The 6,000-nt window shown below is 40.5% G+C and overlaps 1 protein-coding gene across 6 annotated transcripts in view; it reads right to left on the bottom strand.

The window, feature by feature from the left end:
- LOC128878272 (calcitonin gene-related peptide type 1 receptor-like) overlaps window positions 1-1,087 on the bottom strand; it is a 113,879-nt gene extending 112,792 nt beyond the window's left edge. For 5 of the 6 annotated variants that reach the window (XM_054126340.1, XM_054126347.1, XM_054126335.1 and 2 more), the window contains exon 1: window positions 527-1,087. The gene's annotated coding sequence lies outside the window, so the exon portion shown is untranslated. Of the gene's footprint in view, window positions 1-334; window positions 418-526 lie in introns of those variants that run through there. The other variant, XM_054126338.1, reaches the window with a different exon arrangement.
- Window positions 1,088-6,000: the final 4,913 nt, after the last annotated feature.

Below are 6,000 nucleotides of genomic sequence, written 5' to 3'. Positions count from 1 at the left end.
ATACGCCTTATCAAATAACGATAAACCTCCACAAACCGCCATTTTTCATTTCGAATACCTCACATTTAATTTCTTATACTTAACCTCATCTACGTATTTCAATTTCGAACTACGCTAGCCAAAGAAACAGAACTGCAACAGGATCGAATTGCAGAAATTTTGCGAGGTTATACGTAGCCGCTAGACTTCTATCACTATCGATGTTCTTGGGACAACTGTTGCTCGTACGAACACAAACACGACATTTTACGAGGCAGTATTCGATTTGCCTGTGACAGCAGACACGTACTAATTAGTCTATTCAGGTTTCACTGAAAACTTTTAATCTACTTACACCTTCCGTGTATTTCCCTCCAAAAATGTGCAACGTCGAACTCGTTTCCGTCGAGTAACCAACACGCGGTCAAATTTACACGACCCACGGCCAATTCCCTCGCGAGAAATCGTAAATGAGCTTTTCGCGATCTAGAGTACACCGGTGCTTACAACGCTAGCCCGTTACCATTTCGCCAATGTATCGAGTTACCTTTTAGAGGAGCAATAACCGTCGAAGGTTCACCAACAATGCCCGTGGTCCAGATTCCTATTGTCCCACTTCCCAGGAACGAATTTCGTGTTCCTTCCGGTGCCTGTCACATCTTAATGCTCGAGCACAATAACACTTCCGGTACGATCGTTTAACAAGAGTAATAAAACGTTTAGACGCTCCTTCTACTTGAGTGATGTAATTGGTGCACGGTGCACATGTCAAACTTTGACGGTTTTAACGTTCAATTGTTTCGCGTTCACTTTCACCTCGCGAGAATGTCAATAGTGTTGAACAATACGGTGCAGTTAACAGGTTGTTTAAGATGCATCGCCGTTTTAGACGCTAATCGCGATGTTAATAGAAACAGTCAACTTTTTCCCTCCAAACTGTTCGCCATTTTTGTTAAATGAATTTAACGCGTATTGCCGATTCCGTGTTTTATCGTTCGATGGCAAGAGGCTGTTGTTCGATTTATTCGGGATTCGAGTTAAATTAGACACGCGATCGAAACGAGAAACTATCTCCGAAGGGGAACTTCAAAAACTGTGAATCACGCGGCCGCGGAGCGTCAACTGAGAGTTTTCACTGGTGGAAACGTGACTCGAGGTGCGCGCGCAACTGACGCCGGCATGGGGGCGACACTAACGTGACAGCCTTAGGGGATGTTTACAGCGCCGCGGGAACTATGCTGTTCGCACGCAGATTTCAAAAAATTACGAACAAAGCATGCGATAATTAATTATCATACGATGGATGTGGGTACAATTTAAACAATTTTACATTTCGATAGCGACTCCTTTAGGATTTTTATAGCGATTGGAGTTGTACATTAATTTTATAGCCAATAGGAATAGTTCTTTTATTACTTTACCGACTGGTAACCTATCAATAGGCTTTTCGTCTCCAACACTTACCGACTGATAGCCTACTAATCGACTTCTTATGACATTTACCGACTGGCGGTCTATTAATCGTCTTTTTGCTCAAACACTTACGAATTGGTTCTTATGATAATCAATGCTCGTCATAATGCTATTAGATCGAATTACGAATATAAACACACATTTGTGGCTATGAAAGTTTTATTTTGTTTTCTAATCAATGCTCGTCATCATACTAATACATTGAATTACGAATATAAATACATATTTGTGGCTATGAAAGTTTTATTTTGTTTTCTAATAGCAAAAACAGGAAACATTCTATACCATTTGTCTTTTATTAAATAACAAAATCCAGAATCAGACTTTTAAAACAAAAAGACTAATCGTGAGAACCGTTGATTGGAAGATGTAATCTAACGTTGGAGCAATATCTGTATTTCGTTTCATCCGTTTTACTCGAGCAATAACCGAAGTTACATCGAATCGTCGAGAGTAGCCAGTTTAGAAATCGATAGCGTTAATTTGAACCACGAGAAAGGTAATGCCCCCAGCGACGGATAAAATTGCGTATCGTGGCAATGGAACGTAACAAAAAGCGATCCGGTTACGCGTTTAAAATAAAATGGGGGTAATTCGCCGGATGCTTTCGCGTTTAATAACAAAGCCGGGCGTACAAAGTTTTCGTTCCTCCGCGGTCTAATCGTTTTTAAACTGCGGACGAGGAGTATCGTGACGTCGAGCCATAGAGACCGTTCGGAGCACGTCCAAGCGCAAGAAGTCGAGGGTAGCAATTTAACAACATAAATTTATTGCCGAGACATTGTCGTTACTGCCAAAACCAGCGACGCTCGCTGTTAGGCGAACACGTGAAGCGTGTTGTTAATAGTCACGCGAACAACAGCAATCATTTCTCGCCGACTGTAATGAATCGACGTGTAACTTTCCACGTAATGGGGAGCTGAAGGGGTGGAATTAAATTTCAATCGAACGCTAGAACACAATTCGACGCGTGCTCTTTATTTGATGCCTGATTTCGTTGTTTGGGTGGTGCGTAGCATTTATCAACAAAATTGAAACGCTTTTGTTTTCATAAGCATCGTTAGTTTATTAACAATGTTACACGCACAATCATACATAAAACAACCTCGATTATAGATATTTGTGTCCCTTGTTTACAGAAACGGGACTCGCTATATTGTTTTAAGTCGTTATCTGTATGCCATGTCCGTGTCGTGTGCCAGTACACCGTTGTCGATTATACGAACCGACTATTATTTAATTTACACAGTACGGGCTGATGTAACTTACAAAAAAAAAAAAAAAACGAAAAAAAAAAGATAAGGGAGGAAGAGGTAAGAGGCCGGAAGGGAGGATAGCGGAAGGGCGCAAGTATTTCAACGGAATAGAAAAGTAAACGAAAAATAATATCGTATCCCCCTCCACATATAAAAATTACAAATTACATCCAGCCGACCTGGATCGTTTATATTTATACATCTTATAAAACTCGTTTCCTCTTTTTTTTCTTTCTTACGGCAAGGAATGAACGAATATCTACATTTCCTTGTAAAATCGTCGGAATTTACTTGGTGTTTAGTACCGGTTTAGACGATCCGCCTAAGTATTTCGAAGTTCGTTGAGAAGGGAAAGGGAAATTGACAAATATCGCCTACGCATCGACATCAAGAGTACCGACGGCTCTTTTCCCGCGATCTTTCTATCTCTTTATCTTTTTCGTCGCAAATGAACATCGCTTCATTTTTCTTCTAAGGCCCTTCTGTCTCTTTCGCTCTCGCTCATCTAAAAAAAATCAATCGTACTCGGAAAGAGGGTTGGCGTTTTTGTTACTTTTGTACAATCGTGTTTTCGACACCTGGTTGAAGGAAAAGGGTCAGAAATCCGCGGGGGGGGGGGGGGCACATCCACAGATGCAACGAGAAGTGCATCCAATAGTAAACTGTTTCGTGTAGTCCTTTCCTATCTACAGAAAATGTATTGCTCTGCTTGTTTTCTTTGTTCTTTTTTTTCTCGACTTTCTCTTATTATCTCCTCGCTCGCCTCTAAACATTCTTATGAGACGCTCGATCGAAAAAATTCATAGACGAATTCGTTATGACGTAGTTCGTTTCACGTTGTACGATATACCTTCGGATAACTGGAACAAAATCGGATAAAATTCAACGACGATATTCTTGTCGTTCTCGACTGCGAAGCGATGCGTGTAACAGTGGCAAGGATAATTTCGTTTCAGTTATCTGGAGTTATTACTGTATTCGATTGATACACGAGACAGGGCAATTTCGCTGGAATTGCTATCACTTTAGCCGCAGTAATCGACATCGCGAGTCGCTGGATATTCGCTTTTACTCGTTTTCTTTTACTTCTTTTTCTACTTCGTCCTCCACGCGATTAAGACCACCGCCGTGGCTGAACACTACGAACGAGGAAAGAAAACGCATCCTATGTGCTCGCCGAAAGGAAACTGATGAATTCTTTTTCTACGAATCAAATGGAGATTATAAGAAACCATTCCATCCTCTTTTCTCGTTCTTGATTAGGTCCGCGAGGAAGTGCTTCCTCGTTGTCGATAGAAACGGGAAGTCGACTATTTTTTCCCCTTTCCATTACAATATATCATTATGCATTACAATAGTTTCCTTTCTTTTTTTCATTATGCCTCAGTTTTTCGTCCGCGATCGCTAATTTACTTTACCCGTAATCGTCGAACACATAAGTAAGGTAACATCAACGGTCTCAGGGCGGAATAAATCAAGTGAACATATCAATTTCGTTTTGTTTTCGTTTAATTTTTCAAACAATTAATCACGCCCAATTAACGATTTCCGAGCGATAAATCGTCTCGATTTAAGACGCTCTTACAGATCGACGAGGCATACTTTTAAGGATGTATACATTTGTTACGTTGGAACTAAAAAACGACGAAATTTACAGTCTAATACAAAAAAAAAAGAACTTTACAATAAAAAAAAAATATATATATAACTCAGTTTCGAAAGAAGGCGAGTAACACCTTTGAAAGCTCATGGATCATCGTAAATTCTATGCAAAGAAGAAAAAACAAAAGAACTGCGTGGAAATTAAAAATAATAGACCGATTCCCCAGGTAAATTCGTGGCAGATCGTTTTTATTCTAACTTTACATTCCAATTACTGATATGTTCCCTTAGGAGCGGTAAATTTTCAATGATTTCGTCGCATTCCAGTGACGACGCATCGTCCGATACGCGTTCCGTCGTCTGAAAACAAGAGTCGCGACGACTCGACGCGTCATACTTGGCACGAAACCACGCGAAGCAGCGCTCTACAGTCAAACAAACGAAAAAAGAAAAATCAGATCATTGAACCGAAGGCACCGTGTTATTTCGCGATTCCACGAACGCTATAAGAAAAGAAATAAATAATAAATACAAAAAATTAACATCGTCCGTAGGAATGAATCGTTTCGCATGCGTCTTCGTTATTCGGTCGAAACGAATTCTCGGTTAATTCGACGAACGATTCGTCGTCGAATCGTTCATTTATTCTCTATTCTGTTTCTTACATTTCTTAAAGAAACAACTACCTGTTGTAGGTTCAACCTAGTAATGTACTTCCGTTACACACATACACATTCTATACTTTGCATGTAAGTAATGCCTATTTTCCAAAAGTATATTATGAAATCTATGCTCCGACCAGAAAATCACGCCGCGATTCTCTAGACATCGGCTTTGGGTAGAATTTGATCGTTTCTTCGTCCACCTCGGGATACTCTTATCGAGACACATTTGACTCGATCATCTCTCTCGTTCGTTTAACGCGTTTCCGCGATACCTTGACTTGCATTTCGTGATGCCTTGAAAAACAACATTTTGTACTATCATTATAAGTCGGACGCGTCGTCAAACGTATCGCAGTTACGCGTCCGCAATCCGTCTGTAAGGTGATGACACGTTTTCCTTCTTTTTTTTTTCCTTTTTGGAGGTAGCACGAGATAATCGTCGCTGGACGAAACCGCGTACGCACACAACGGATTCCAGTTACGCGTGAACAGTAATCGGATACAGGAGAATAATTAGCGTTCGTTGGTCGATGTAACGACTACTATTCGGTGTAAATCGATCGTTCGTTTGGTACTATCGTTCCACTTTCTTGATCTCGATTTCTCCGATAATCCATCGTATCCAGGGAAGAATAGCGATCCCACAGGGCGAAGATGCACTGTTTTGCGCAAAGCGTCCACTTTCCTCCCTGTCTCCATTCGTGTCCTCTCGACGCCACGTGTTCATGCGATGTTGTACTTTTTCATTTAGTATAAATGTCTCATCCGGTGAGATCGACACACGTAAGCAATTCAAAATTCAATACACACGAGTATATTACTTGGTTATACGTGATGTGTACTTAATGAGGAATCCTTAAAGATTAACCTTACGCGTATTAATATATGATGCTTATGAGTTTATGAGCTACTATACTAAAGGAAAAACATACACCACTGAAAGATTATATCGTTATTTTATCGCGATCGCCATTATTATACTCGGATCGCCGAAAGCTACGTTTTGCACTGTGCATACACTCGAC

This window comes from Hylaeus volcanicus, chromosome 6 (genome assembly GCF_026283585.1).
Source record: "Hylaeus volcanicus isolate JK05 chromosome 6, UHH_iyHylVolc1.0_haploid, whole genome shotgun sequence".
Lineage (NCBI taxonomy): Eukaryota > Metazoa > Arthropoda > Insecta > Hymenoptera > Colletidae > Hylaeus > Hylaeus volcanicus.
Note: the sequence above shows the minus strand (reverse complement) of the source record. Positions and strands in the feature narration are given on the sequence as shown.